This window comes from Podarcis pityusensis (genome assembly GCF_964106645.2).
Source record: "Podarcis pityusensis genome assembly, chromosome: 12".
NCBI classification, from domain to species: Eukaryota; Metazoa; Chordata; class Lepidosauria; order Squamata; family Lacertidae; genus Podarcis; species Podarcis pityusensis.
Window position 1 is genome coordinate 5,054,680 of NC_138037.1, and position 15,927 is coordinate 5,070,606.

The 15,927-nt window shown below is 46.7% G+C and overlaps 1 protein-coding gene and 1 long non-coding RNA gene across 3 annotated transcripts in view; both read right to left on the bottom strand.

Moving 5' to 3' along the window:
- LOC308459223 overlaps positions 1-15,927 on the bottom strand; it is a 207,841-nt gene that overhangs the window by 54,551 nt on the left and 137,363 nt on the right. The gene's annotated exons all lie outside the window — the stretch shown is intronic.
- PTH1R (parathyroid hormone 1 receptor) overlaps positions 1-15,927 on the bottom strand; it is a 128,346-nt gene that overhangs the window by 48,754 nt on the left and 63,665 nt on the right. Inside the window, exon 2 of the mRNA XM_080974258.1 lies at positions 7,658-7,763. The gene's annotated coding sequence lies outside the window, so the exon portion shown is untranslated. The remainder of the gene's footprint in view (positions 1-7,657; positions 7,764-15,927) is intronic.

A 15,927-nucleotide genomic window follows, 5' to 3' on the forward strand; every position in this document is an offset into this window, starting at 1 on the left:
TAGCAGGGGGTTGGTCTAGATGGCCTTTTGGGTCAGTTCCAAGTCTACAATTCGGATTCTTGCACTTATTTAAGTCCTCTCTTGCTCCCGAGTCACTCTTCCTTCCCCCTCGAGGAGGAGCCATGAGGATCGAGCCTCAAGAACGGCTCTCATTTCGCTAATTAAGTGCTTTCGTTCACGATTAAGACCTGGAGAGAATTACGGAAAGGCCACCAAAGTTTTACGGGCGATCTGTGCTCCCCAGGAACATCACAAGCAGGGCGGGTGGAGTCAGTAAAATTTTACGAGCCCCTCGGTTGAAGCAGCTCCACAATGGAATCGATTCCATGTGGCTCCCCTCTTAAATGGGGGTTTGGTTTCTGGGTCCTCCCCTCCCTCCTTATTATTATTAGGAATAAGGTTTTCATTGGAGTAAATGTTGGAGGGTATGTGAGAATTTTAGGGCAAAAGTCAGAGGCGCATGAAATCTGGTGTGTGTGTTCAAACCCATGTATTACTCCAGGACATATGAATTAGGCCTGTTTGCGAAATGTGGACTGAGGAATATTCCTGCTCTCCGATAGTTCCATTCCTGGCTATTTGGGCTTCGTTCAAGAATGACAGAGACTGTTTTGCTTCCCTTCATGATTTCAAGATCGCAAGCGACCCGGACTCTAGCATCTGGACATTGTACCCCCACCCCAAGAAACCTTGCCGCTCCTTTACGTCCCCGTCTGTAAAAGTTATTTTGCAAGTGACTTCCATTGCAGACCATGGAGATATTTCCCTGTCTTCTGGGGATCATTCACGTCCTTTGCCAGACTGTTTATTTGCAAGCTGAGGCTTTGTATAACTTACATAAGAAAGAAAACTTTCTGGTTTTGTGGAGAGAAGCTGACAAGCTGATCGTTTGCCCCTTTCTCTTTAGAAGGGTAAAAGTTGGGACAGCGACCGCCGTTCTGCTGGAATTATTTTGTCAGCTTTTGCTGCTGCCTATCGAATATGAGCTTATCTAGTCCCATTAACATCGATAGGTTTTTTAAAGGCATTGGCTGGAATCTCTTTGTTGAATCTGTGAAATATACTCGGAGTCCAGAGTGGATTTCATGCTCTTTATTCAGCTCATAGTGGTGAGGAGGAATGGAAGTTCCCCCAGAATGTCTGCTTTATTTACATTATTTACACAATGGGCCGCACGTGATTGGCTAATTCCGGGATCAGGTTGTGGATTCACTTTCACCTGGAGCTGGATTGGGTGGCTCGTGTGGACCAATCAGACTGCTGCATTCTGGGTCCTATTGTTCTAGGACCAATGAGACTGCTGCATTCTGAATCCTATTGTTCTAGGACCAATCAGACTGCTGCATTGTGGATCCTATTAAACTCAGTACATAACACCCTGGCTGGGTTAAAAGTTATCAGAACATAGTGTATGCAACAACAGCTGAGCGGGTGCTATTTGCCCAAAGATGGGAGGATAAATTACCTACAAAAGAAGAATGGTTGATATAGATGGTGGACTATGCTGAAATGGAGAAAATCAGACCCAGGAAATCAGAGATCAAGAGGACGATAGATTTAAAAAACAATGGGGAAATTTTATAAGTTACTTGAAAGAATTAAAACAATTAAAAACATAGGCAGGATTAAAAACAATTAAATTAAACAGGATTAAATTAAATTAAGCAGTTTAATTAAGCAGGAACAATTAAATTGAGCAGGATTAAACAATTAAAAACATAGGCAGGGTTGTAAAAAACAACAACACTTGCAATGAAGCGAGAATCATGGTTACAACTGAGTTTTAAGAAAATATGGAGAAGGGCCTTCTCGGTGGTGGCACCCGCCCTGTGGAACGCCCTCCCACCAGATGTCAAAGAGAAAAACAACTACCTGAAATTTAGAAGACATCTGAAGGCAGCCCTCTTTAGGTAAGCTTTTAATGTTTAATAGGTTATTGTATTTGAATATTCTGTTGGAAGCCGCCCAGAGTGGCTGGGGAAACCCAGCCAGATGTGCGTGGGATAAATAAATAAATAAATAAAAATATGATACGATGCAGTTTGAAAAGAATATTTAGGGAAACCTTGGAGGGGTGGAGGGAAGTCTTGGGATTCTGAGAATCCAATTTGTAAAATGATTTAAGTAGGTCAGTATTTATTCATTTGCTACATTTCTCTAATACCTTTTCCTCCAAGGTCCACGGTTCTCTTCTGCACATTTTATCAGGTTCGTGGGGTCGGGTGGGGATTCGAACCCTGGTCTCCCAGGTCCTAGACAAACACTTTAACCATTACACCACCACTGGCTCTCAGGCAAGTAGGGAGACTGGTTTCCCACCAGTATCTAAAAGTGGAGGTGGTGGGGAGCTGGTTTCAGGAGGCAAAACCCATCTGGGTGGCCCTTTTCCCTCAAACCTCCTTGAGGGACCTCTTAGAATGATAGAATCATGGAATTGTAGAGTTGAAGGGGACGCCAAGAGTCATCTAGTCAAACCCCTTGCAATGGAGGAATCTCAGCTAAATCATCCAACATCTGCTCTAAAATCCCCAAGGAAGAAGAGTCGAGAAACCTCCTCAGGGAGACCTTTCCACTCTCAAACAAATCTCACTGTCAGAAAGCTTTCCCTCTTGGCTGAAAGCTGTTGCACAATTGCTTTTGCTACCCATTTCCAGAGCCACCTTGTCTGTGTTAATAAATCAGATTGCATCTTAAAGCAAAAAAAGGAAAATACGGTCTATGGAACCCTCCAAAGCCACTTCTGAACGTTTTGGCCAAGTGTCTGTACATTCTCTTAATTATGTATGACTTCATCTCGCTCATTAAAACTAACAGGACACAGACCCCGGGCCTAAGCAGACCTGACAGCTCTTACAAGCTTGGGAGTGTGGTAGGAAAGAACATCCGATTTCTACAAACACTCTCCCGCTCTCGCTTTGTTCAAAGCCCCTCTCCTAGCTTGGCTTTCCTTTCAGGCAATTTTCACCTTCATTATGACCCTTAAGTGGGAAATCCCTTCTCTCTCCTTCCTCTAATCCCTGTTCCATGTGTGCAGCAAATTCATTGGAACCCTTTTACAAAATCAGATCTGTTGGACAGCTCAGATCTTTAATTATTATTATTATTATTATTATTATTATTATTATTAACGTTCTTATGTCACATATGTATACATTATCAGATTACATTACAGGGCATATTATAATATAATTTCCAACATGTATTCAAAGTTTATATACCAAATTTATGTACCTAAAGAAAGAAAAAACAAAGACATGAAGCCATTTCAAAATAGTATTTGTACCAACACTATGGACTTCCTGTCAATTTCATTGTATATTCTTTTTTTATATATATAAATGAATGTACTCTTATTATAGTATATTTCTTTACATTTTATCTAATACATTCCAATATCAATATGTACCCTTAATCTTGTTTCTCAACTCGGTCTCTCTCCAACATCAATCGAATGCTAGCATAGATAGCGAACCTTTACTATATTTTTGAACCTATATCTTACATCTATCCTATTTTTCCATACTTTTTGTTTTGAATTGCCTCTCAGGCTATTTGTCAACGACGCCATTTCAGCAAATTCTTGTAGTTTATTATGGTAGTCCGTTATTGTCGGGGCTTCTTCTTCCTTCCACCCCTTTGCCACCCAAGTCCGGGCTGCAGCCGTTGCATATAAAAATACCTCTCTATAGAGAGTGGACAGCTCAGATCTAAGGTCCTGAAAGCAGATCTGGCAAGCTCTGCTGCTCTGAATGACCGAGTTGTCCAGAAATCAAGGTGTTCACATTTGTCCCCTCGTCACCTTTGCCTCTATCTCTCTGCTGATCTAGGATTCCTAGCTCTCAGCAGCTGCTTCAGGGAAACAAAATAAAAAATTTCCTTCCAGTAGCACCTTAAAGGTAAAGGTAAAGGGACCCCTGACCGTTAGGTCCAACTGCGGACGACTCTGGGGTTGCGGTGCTCATCTCACTTTATTGGCCGAGGGAGCCGGTGTACAGCTTCCGGGTCATGTGGCCAGCATGACTAAGCTGCTTCTGGTGAACCAGAGCAGCGCACGGAAACGCCGTTTACCTTCCCGCCGGAGCGGTACCTATTTATCTACTTGCACTTTGACGTGCTTTCGAACTGCTAGGTTGGCAGGAGCAGGGACTGAGCAACGGGAGCTCACCCCGTCGCGGGGATTCGAACCACCGACCTCCTAATTGGCAAGTCCTAGGCTCTGTGGTTTAACCCACAGCGCCACCCGCGTCCCTTAGTACCACCTTAGAGATCAGCTAAGATTGATATTGGTATGAGCTTTCGTGTGCATGCACACTTAAGCTCATACCAATAACAAACTTAGTTGGTCTCTAAGGTGCTACTGGAAGGAATTTTTTTTTTTTTTTCAACTATGGCAAGACCATCACGGCTACCTACCTGCTTCAGGGAAGACTCTTACTCTTAGGCTCATGCTTTCGAGTCCCCCATGTTGGGCAAAAAGATTTCTGCATTGCAGTGGGGTTAGACTAGAAGTCCTTTGTGGTCCCTTCCAGCAAGATGATTCTGCAAATGTGGGTTTTAGAGCCCCCAAACGGGGGCACTGCTGTGTCTTCCTGTAGGTCTACTCCGAGGTCAAAAGTACAGGAAAAAGCACCAGAGGTGGGAGGGAGTCTCAATGAGGTGTTAATTGGCTGATGTAATGAAGATCCACCAGGATGCGGTTAAAGTGGGTGGGATTCTGCCCATATGGAGCAGGAATCCTGAAATAAGCAGAAAAGGCTGTGCAGCGTGTTTTCAGGACACACACACACACACACACGAGAACTTTTGTTTTTGGAAAGGGGTGTTTTCATAACCATGGGACCCAGCCTCGTCCCAGAGCGACTCACAGCTAGGACTGTAATGGGAAAACTGCTTTCTGGGTGGCAAACAGGGCTCTCCGTGGTTTCAATGAAGAACAGCTGCAGTATTGACAAGGGACTGCGAGTTTGTCACAAACACAGACACACACGCACACACACCCTCTGCAAACTGACACACACACACACTCTCTCTCTCTCTCTCTGGCTCCCTGCATCTGGCACCCATTAAACGAAACTCGAAATAGAAAATATATGTGCGAGACTGAACCAGCCCTGTGGTGGGTGTGGGGGCCTGGTAATTTTGACAGACGGGGGCAGACACACGCAATTTGGACCCCCAAATACATCAGATCGATGACTCTTGGGAAAGCGGAAAGCAGCATTTAGTTGCCAACTGACTGGCCGGGTCTGCTCTTGTGTCATTAACAGCATCTTCATCTGCAGTGACTGAGAGGCAGCATGGTTTAGTGGTTATGGCATTGGACTAGGGGTCTGGCTTCAAATCCCCACTTGGCTACACAAGGTGTGCTGGGTGACCTTGGGCCAAGGAGTGCCTCTCGGCCTAGATTGGGATTTAAATGAGGAGACAGGGGCAGAACCATGTAGATAATTTCCAGGTCCTTGGAGGAAAAGGGTGGGAGATGAATGCAATATATATATATATATATATATATATATATATATATATATATATTTACTGGTCAAGCTTTATCCTGGATAACTTCTGCAGATGAGGCTGCTATTAGACGTGCAAGCCGATTTCTTTTTAAAAGGCAAAAAGTTGGCAGTCTGAACCACTCATGAATGATTCTGGACATTATCTGTGTATAAAGGTAAAGGGACCCCTGACCATTAGCTCCAGTCGTGACCGACTCTGGGGTTGCAGCACTCATCTTGCTTTATTGGCCAAGGGAGCCGGCGTACAGCTTCCGGGTCATGTGGCCAGCATGACTAAGCCGCTTCTGGCGAACCAGAGCACCGCACGGAAAGACCGTTTACCTTCCCGCCGGAGCGGTACCTATTTATCTACTTGCCCTTTGACGTGCTTTCGAACTGCTAGGTTGGCAGGAGCAGGGACTGAGCAACGGGAGCTCACCCCGTTGCGGGGATTCGAACCACCGACCTTCTCATCGGCAAGTCCTAGGCTGTGTGGTTTAACCCACAGTGCCACCTGCGTCTGTGTATCTGTGTATAGCTGTGGACAATTCTGCCGGGATTGCTTGAGCATGCAGTGCACTCAGGAGAGAGGGAAAAGGTGGAGAGAAGAAATTGTGTACAGCTGTTGGCACCCATCTCTCTCGAAATACATGGAGTGTGCCTTCGGGGTGTGTGTGAAGACAATTTGCTGTGTGAACAGCACCAAAGTGACTTCCCCAGGGAGCAAACCTGGGCAGCGTGCACGCAGATCCTGGGCTGCCCAGACGACAAGACCCCCCTCTCAATGCTCTCCAAGTCTTCCAGGTAGTGGGAAGAAACTCAGCCCCATCCATAGCTGAGCAAATATCGGGCACCCCCAAAGTAGCCCAGTTCATTCCTATGGGGAAACTTACTGGCCAGTCCAGTCTGTGTGGAAAGTTCAGGGAGGCAGGAGAGGATATATTGTTTATTAAAATCCTTCCTAACCTGCGCTAGCGGGACGCGGGTGGCGCTGTGGGTTAAACCACAGAGCCTAGGACTTGCCGATCAGAAGGTCGGCGTTTCGAATCCCTGCGACGGGGTGAGCTCCCGTTGCTCGGTCCCTGCTCCTGCCAACCTAGCAGTTTGAAAGCATGTCAGAGTGCAAGTAGATAAATAGGTACCGCTCTGGCGGGAAGGTAAACAGCGTTTCCGTGCACTGCTCTGGTTCGCCAGAACCGGCTTAGTCATGCTTGCCACATGACCCGGAAGCTGTACGCTGGCTCCCTTGGCCAACAAAGCGAAATGAGCGCCGCAACCCCCAAGTCGTCCGCAACTGGACCTAATGGTTAGGGGTCCCTTTACCTTTACCTTTAACCTGCACTAGCAAGTTCCTTTACTTAGCAGAGTTTTACATTCCCCTTTTAAACATTCAGCAGATAGCTGGTTGCAGGCTTGTTTAAGCCTCTTACTATTAGATTCCTGGTAAGTCCCCTTATATCCATCTTAAAGGAATAAACACACCACAGTCTTGTGTTAAGTATATAAAATAAGTTTCCTCACATCATCAGTTCACAGTTGGATTCGTGAAGGCAGACTTAGTTGCAAAGTATATACATGTGGGTCTATCCCATATAGAGGGGTCAGCAACCTTTTTCAGCCGTGGGCCGGTCCACCATCCCTCAGACCATGTGGGGGGCCAGACTATATTTTGGGGCAAAAATTGAACGAATTCCTATGCCCCACAAATAACCCAGAGATGCATTTTAAATAAAAGGACACATTCTACTCATGTAAAAACATGCTGATTCCCGGACCGTCTGCGGGCCGGATTGAGAAGGCGATTGGGCCGGATCCGGCCCCCAGGCCTTAGTTTGCCTACCCCTGCTAGGGATAGTCCCTTTGTCCTCTGTTGGCTGAAAGCTAAAAAGCTGCTGGTCCAACAACGGAGGAAGTCAAAGAGAGTTGAAAAGAAGGAAGTGTATTGCGTGCCTTGCCCTTTTGTTACCTGGGCAGGTAAGGCCACTCCCACCTCTAGTCACATGCTAAAGGAAGGATGCTCCAAGCCAGGAGGAAACAGGAAGTTTTCGAGTTGCTGGAACAAACATTCTCCTGCATGTCCACTCTAGGAAAACAAGGAATGTTGTACTCGACTGCTACTTATGTATCACATCCCACAGTCTGGAGGAAAGAGGCTCACTCACCTTGCAGTTTGGGTCCTTTGGCCTTTAGATGGCGCTCACACTTGGCCTTGGCTTTGAGCAGCAGGAAGATCTGCTCCTCCTTTGTCAGGACGTCGTCCACATCCTCCTGCAAGGAGACAGAGCAAAGCGAGGTCAATATCGCCGATATATCAATTGTCGCAAGCTTCGCAAATAAAGTGGTGGGAGACAGCAGGGCACAAGAGACACCCCCCCCCCATGCCTGCAATACTGTGTCCAGATCATTTAGGTTGGGGAAATGGCTACAAAACCACCAGACAGGTGCAATTTTCAAAAGACGACTGTATTGCAACGGGACTAAACGCCAGGTTCTGCACTTGGGCAGGGATAACCAGGAGCAGAAATACACAATGGGGGATACCTGGATTGGCAGCAATACACTTGAAAAGGATCTAGGGGTCTTGGTGGACCACAAGCTCAACACGAGTCCACAGTGTGATGCAGCAGCAAAAAAGGCAAATGCGATTCTAGGCTGCATCGACAGCAGTCTAGAACCCACATCAAGGAAGTCATAGTACTGCGGTACCTTGGTTCTCGAACGGCTTAGTTGTCAAGCAAATTGGCTCCCAAACGCCGCAAACCCGGAAGTAAGTGTTCCAGTTTGCGAACATTTTTTGGAATCCAAATGTCCGACGCCACTTCCACTTGAGTGCAGGAAGCTCCTGCAGCCAATCAGAAGCCGCGCCTTGGTTTTGGGAGTCGAACGGACTCCCGGAACGGATTAAGATCGAGAACCAAGGTAGCACTGTACTGCTCTCTTTTGCCTTGGGCAGACCACACCTGGAATACTGTGTCCAATTCCTGCCAGTACAATTTAAGAAGGATGTTGACAAGCTGGAAGGTGTGCAGAGGAGGGAGATGAAGATGATGAAAGGTCTGGAAACCAAGCCTGATGAGGAACGGTTGAAGGAGCTGGGCATGTTTATCCTGGAAAAGAGGAGGCTGAGAGGAGATATGATAACCGCCTTCAAATATCTGAAGGGATGTCACATCGAAGATGGAGCAAGCTTGCTTTCTCGTGGTCTGGAGGGGAGGACCCAAACCAATGGATTCAAATTCCAAGAGATTCCAACTAAACCTCAGGAAGAACTTTCTGACAGAAAGAGCTGTGGAATGAACTCCCTCAGAAGGTGGTGGAGTCTCTTTCATTGAAGGGTTTTTTTCCAAGCTGAGGTTGGATGGCTTCTTTAGCTGTGATTAAGCTGCCTGCTTCTTGGGAGAAAAGCAATGACAAACCTAGACAGCATCTTAAAAAGCAGAGACATCACCTTGCCAACAAAGGTCCGTATAGTAAAAGCTATGGTTTTCCCAGTCGTGATGTATGGAAGTAAGAGCTGGACCATAAAGAAGGCTGATCGCCGAAGAATGGATGCTTTTGAATTATGGTGCTGGAGGAGACTCTTGAGAGTCCCATGGACTGCAAGAAGATCAAACTCTCCATTCTGAAGGAAATCAGCCCTGAGTGCTCACTGGAAGGACAGATCCTGAAGCTGAGGCTCCAAGACTTTGGCCACCTCATGAGAAGAGAAGACTCCCTGGAAAAGACCCTGATGTTGGGAAAGATGGAGGGCACAAGGAGAAGGGGACGAGAGAGGATGAGATGGTTGGACGGTGTTCTCGAAGCTACCAGCATGAATTTGACCAAACTGCGGGAGGCAGTGGAAGACAGGAGTGCCTGGCGTGCTCTGGTCCATGGGGTCACGAAGAGGCGGACACAACTAAACGACTAAACAACACAATACCATGTGGTCACTGGATAGCTCAGTTGGTTAGAGAGTGGTTCTGATAAGGCCAAGGTTGCAGGTTCGATCCCTGAATGGGGCAGCTGCTTATTTCTATTTTAGAGGGTTGGACTGGATGATCCTCAGGGTCCTGTCCAACTCTATGATTCTATATGATTGTTTGGGACAGAGTTCCTCTATGATATGCTAATATCTATCTTCTATAATATATTCCTTTATAGGGATCATACCTACAAATCACAGGACAGTAGAACAATGGAACAACAAGCAAATGAGCAGAACAAAAGCTGCAGGTGTGACTGAATTTTAGACAGCAGTAGAATTACAAAGAATAGCGGCTCTGTGGAATTGCAAGTTAATTATACCCCCTTTGACATTTCAAAAAGGCCCTGCTCTTTTGGGTTGGTTCATATGCAGATAGATGCCAATGCAATTGATCTAATTAATCAGCTAAAGGGCAGGCGTGCAATCAACTCACAATTCCTGAATCAGATGACAACTTCTAACGGCCAATTATAAATAATGAGAACACAAAGGGGTCCCTGCCTCGTTTCACACCTGGTCACTCGACACCCCGCGCTGATCCGCTGGCAGGGTTGCAGCTCGTGATGAAAAACGGCTGCGGAGGGAAAAGGAACAAGTTCCCTGTCTGGATGTGACTGGTGCAGAGACAAAACCAGGGGGTTGCTGTTTCATGAAACCTTTGCCCCCCAAAAATCCCTCTGCCTCCACATTGGAGCTCTTTGTCAGTTTGTATTTCTTGGTGCAGAAAGTATTGATCTGATGGGTAGAGATCTTTCCTATTCTACTTAACTCAAGAGGGTTCTGAAAGCCTCTCTGCGTGAAAGAAGCAAGCAGGTGGTTCATGATGTTTGGGTTATTCCTTTGGAGAAGCTGAGTATAGCTGCCTTAAACAGGTTCTGTTATCTCTTTTGTCAAAGTCATGCTGACTATTACGATAAGGCCAGAAGGAGCCCGGGTTTCACTTTCTCTTTCTATCTCTCTTCCTTCTGGTGTGGTGTTCTGCACATCGTACGCTTAGAGTTAAGGTTTTAGTCTTATTATAAGTTGCATGTCAAGGTCCCCAAGCCACCCCAATAAAACACAATTCACACAGAATTTTTATTTAAGGGTTTTGGCATAATTTTGGCCACAACTTTATTAAAATACAAAAATGTGAGTGCTTGCTTAGGCATTGGTTGCGACCATCTGACGCCGAACCATAGCTGTCAACTTACAGATTTGAAAATAAGGGACCAGCAGCCTTGAAAATAAGGGACCAGCAGCCAAAATAAGGGACCTGCAGCCTCACCTGTTCCAGGCATTCCAGTCTTCCTGTCCTCCTGCAGTCTGGTCAAACTCATGCTGGTAGCTTCGAGAACGCTGTCCAACCAACTTTGTAACCAGAGGTTCAACTGAATAGAATCTGAATCACATGCACCACAAGGCCTATGCAGCCTCAACTTAAGATGGCTCCCCGGTCTGGCTTTGCACTGCAAAGTTTGCAGCAGCACGTGCAACAAAATGGTGTCCAGCATTCAAAAACCTCCTCAGCTTGCATTAACTAGCCACACACAAAGCATGCAAGCTCCACCCCCCAGTCGTTCTTAGACTTCTTATTGGGTGAGCAACACAGCCAAGCAACACAGTTGGAGCCTCCCTCCTCCCTGGCCGGCAGGGAGGGAGGGAGAGGAGCTGCTTCCTTTGAAATTTAAGGGACATCATTTAAGGGACATTTAAGGGACATCCATCAATAAGGGACAGCCGCGGTACATGGCGCTGGAATAAGGGACTGTCCCTTCAAATAAGGGACACTTGACAGCTATGCGCCGAACGGGGACAGACTGACATTCGCACGCCCGCGAAAGTTAGAAAGGGAAAACATTTTGGGGAGAAAGATGGAGCTGGGTACCATGCCCTCAACTCTCCCCAAATGCTCCCAGGGGCTCTTGCATGGCCCTAGCCCCTTGACAGGGGTTCAGACAAGAACATGGCGAGCTCCTGGATTCTTTTAACAGAAAACCCTTGCAGCAGCATTGGAGGGGCAGGCACAGCCAATCCATGCCCCTCCACCAACCAATTCATAAAACCAATGCCTAACCGCAACCTTACAAGTTGTGACGATTTGCTACGCAGTACGCAGGTGGCACTGTGGGTTAAACCACTGAGTCTAGGACTTGCCGATCAGAAGGTCGGTGGTTTGAATCCCCATGATGGGGTGAGCTCCCATTGCTCGGTCCCTGCTCCTGCCAACATAGCAGTTTGAAAGCACGTCAAAGTGCAAGTAGATAAATAGGGACCGCTCCGGCGGGAAGGTAAACGGCGTTTCCGTGCGCTGCTCTGGCTCGCCAGAAGCAGATTAGTCATGCTGGTCACATGACCCGGAAGCTGTACGCCGGCTCCCTCGGCCAATAAAGCGAGATGAGCGCCGCAACCCCAGAGTCAGCCACGACTGGACCTAATGGCCAGGGGTCCCTTTACCTTTAGGCAAAAACCAAACGGCATCAGCCAATCAGCCAAATGGACAAAATTCCTACCAGGCCCCTGCCCCCATAGCAGACGACCCCATGACAGGAATAGCAAGGTCAATGCAAAAAACTCTAAATATAGGGAGGGTGGGCGGGTGATCCGATGCGCGCAGCGAAAAGAGGAAGCTCAACGCTGCATGCAGGGAATATATACTTCGTGGCTGTCAATCACAAAATGGCAACATCAAATTCTCCCCAACGACAAGAGGAGCCCAATCGCAATGGTGGCCAACTAACTTTTACCCGCCCAGCAACAGTGGGATGTCTTGTTAGACCCCACCGCAACATGTGCTCTCCAGAAGGAGAAGACGCTTTATTGTAAGTTGCAGTTTCCTGTTTGCCATGGGTCAGCTTCGGACATACAGTGGTACCTCTGGATACAAACAGGATCCGTTCCGAGCCCCGTTCGCATCCAGAAGCAAACGTAACTAGACGGCATGTCTGCGCATGCGCACGTCACTTTTCACCGCTTCTACGCATGTGCGTGACGTCATTTTGAGCGTCTGCGCATGCGCGAGTGGTGAAACCCGGAAGTAACATGCTCCGTTACTTCCGGGTTGCCACGGAGCACAACTCGAACGCGCTCAACATGAAGCATATTCAACCCAAGGTATGACTGTACGTCTCTTGTTCTCTGAGAGATGCGCACTCACTGACAGGGTGAAAGGGGGGCTGCAGGGCTTCGCGACCCCCCAAAAGGTTCAGGAGGGTTTCCTGAAGCTGTAAGCACCCGCTGCGACATCAAAGGGGGACCCTAAGACCAGACCGTGAGGTTCGGGAAGGAGACCCTCAGGCGCACTTTACCAGCGACTCTCCCCTAGGTGAGAAAGCCTGATTTCAAAGTGACCAGGTGGTGGAGCTTCCGTTGAACGTGCTAAGATATCGGCTAGCAAGCTTAAGAGTTTACAACCTTTAGCCTAAATGACGTACTGAATTGAAGATTAAAGGACGTAAAATGTAAAATATAACAACGGAAAAGCTAACCTGTCTAAAGAATAGTCAGGGCAGTTAAGCTAAGAGGAAGAGGAGATCAGCCCTGATGTAGTCTGGAAACATACGCTTAGTGTTAAGGTTTTAGTCTTATTATAAGTGATTGTAAGTTTAAGTTAAATCTGCTGCAACTGGAGTTCTTATGGACAGCGCCAATTCTGAATGTATTGGATTGGTGACCATTATTCTCATTTGCCTTCAGCAGCAGTAAAGCTCTGCTGGATGAAATATCAATTGCCTCTGGTCTGGTTTTTTTGGGAAATCTGCAACGTGTTTTTGCTCTGCTAACCGGTTCTACTCTGGATCAAGATTGAGTAGAATTTCAATGACAATTTTGGAGTGCATTGGAGGGTAGAGATGTATTTGGCTCCTTTAAATGAAGGAACATCGGAAGCTTACTCATCCTACGAAGAGATCATTCGCAAATTTAACAACTCTGTATGTGGTTTACAAAATTCATTAATAATGTGCGACGCTTCAACACCTTCTCGTACACAAAATCTTAAATAATATACACCAGGCACGTCCAACTTCCAAGTGACTGCGATCTACTCCAAATATAAAAGAAAATCTGGTAGTGATCTACCCTTTGGGTTGACCAGAGTTGTTGAGCTTTTTTGGGGGAAACTTCATCAAAATTGTTGAGCTCTTTTTTGGGGGGGGGGGACGAAAGGGTCCTGCGATCAACCAGGGACCCCCCCGCGATCGAACAGTAGATCGCAATCGACCGGTTGGACATCCCTGATATATACAATGCCAAAACAATACAGTGGTACCTCAGGTTACATAGGCTTCAGTTTACATACGCTTCAGGTTACAGACTCCGCTAACCCAGAAATAGTGCTTCAGGTTAAGAACTTTGCTTCAGGATAAGAACAGAAATCGTGCTCCAGCGGCGCAGCAGCAGCGGGAGGCCCCATTAGCTAAAGTGGTGCTTCAGGTTAAGAACAGTTTCAGGTAAGTACGGACCTCCAGAATGAATTAAGTACTTAACCCGAGGTACCACTGTATTGACACGCGCAACTCAGTAACTCAAACAGTCCAAATATTCCTGAAATAAGTCCATGAGAACAACTCTCTATGTGTATTCCCAATTCAGCTCCAATGACGAGATACCCAGATTTAAAGCTCCACCCACTAGACCGCACTTCCTCCTGATTTCCTTTTTTTTTTTCAGGAGAATGGGAAGCGGATCTAAGCACCCGGGCATGTGCCAGCTGCACACGCTTTACGGATTAGGAAACACTGCTCATGTCTGCAGCCTTTAAAGGTGTTTGGGGCACCCTACTAAAGCAGTCGTTCCCCCCTCTTTCAAGGCTGGCAGTGGGGGAACCTTTTCATTGCCGTCCTGATAAATATAGCGCAAGACAACAGCTGACGACAGGCTCCCAAAGGAACATCTCTTCCCCGCTGCCTTGGAAATACCGGCGGGGTTAAAAATATGTATTTCTTTCTTTCTGGGGGTGGGCATCTCCCTTGTAAATCGCCCTGTCTGCCACCAGGAATTCTACCTCCCAGATGTCCTTTCCCCTCCATCAACAACATCCCAGCTAAATCCCCCAAACAAACAATGACACACGGGCGATGTTGGAAGTTGCTGCCTCGATCGGTTCCCCTCGGTTCCAAAAAAGGAGATGCTGCTCCTGGGGTATAAGGGCAGATCTACGCACAGGAAAAATCACACTATAAATAAGTCAGAAATTAGATTAGAACAACAGCAGCAGCAAAAAAAATCCCTATGGAAAAAAGCGTATAAAAACTTCCTGCTTTCTGGCGCCATCTAGTGTTGGATGTTTATAGCACATTCAAATAGTTGTTTCTTTACTAACGTACCTGAACCCTAGGTTGGAGAGAGTGTTTATATTGTGATTTTACGTTGTGAACCACCCTGAGATCATAGAATTGTGGGGTTGGATGGAATCCTGAGGCTCATCTAGTACAACCCCTGAAATGCAAGAATATGCAGCAGTACCATACGGAGATCGAACCTGCAAGCTTGGCGTCATCAGCACCATGCTCAAACCAACTGAGCAACGGGTATAGGGTGGTATACAGATTTAATAAATAAATAAGTGAATAAATAAATAAATTTATGCCAAAAAAAAAGTCCCACAGTAATCACACACAGAGGATGCTGCCTTCTCTAGAGTCAATGCACCAGTATAGCTAGTTCAGTACAGTGGTACCTTGGTTCTCAAACTTAATCCTTTCCGGAAGTCCGTTCCAAAACCAAAGCGTTCCAAAACCAAGGCACGCTTTCCCATAGAGAGAAATGCAAAATGGATTAATCTGTTCCAGACTTTTGAAAGCAATCCCTAAAACATCAATTTAACACGAATTTTGCTACCTAACGAGACCATTGATCCGTAAAATGAAAGCAATAAATAATGTACTGCAGTCACACAATCCATCGATCAATCAGTAGCTGAACTGGGTTCCACACAGTCACAAAAAGAAAAACGCAAAATAAATAGCAAAAACAGACTGACCGCAGCATAACACTCAAATCGGAACACGTTCGACTTCCGAAGAAAGTTCGCAAACTGGAACAGTTACTTCCGGGTTTGCCACGTTCGGATTCCAAGTTATTCGAGTACCAAGATGTTTGAGAACCAAGGTGTCACTGTATTGTCTATAAAGGTAAAGGTAAAGGTAAAGGTAAAGGGACCCCTGACCATTAGGTCCAGTTGTGGCCGACTCTGGGGTTGCGGCGCTCATCTTGCTTTATTGTCCAAGGGAGCCGGCGTACAGCTTCCGGGTCATGTGGCCAGCATGACTAAGCCACTTCTGGCGAACCAGAGCTGCGCACGGAAACGCCGTTTACCTTCCCGCCGGAGCAGTACCTATTTATCTACTTGCACTTTGACATGCTTTCAAACTGCTAGGTGGGCAGGAGCAGGGACCGAGCAACGGGAGCTCACCCCGTCACAGGGATTTGAACCGCTGACCTTCTGATCGGCAAGTCCTAGGCTCTGTGGTTTAACCCACAGCA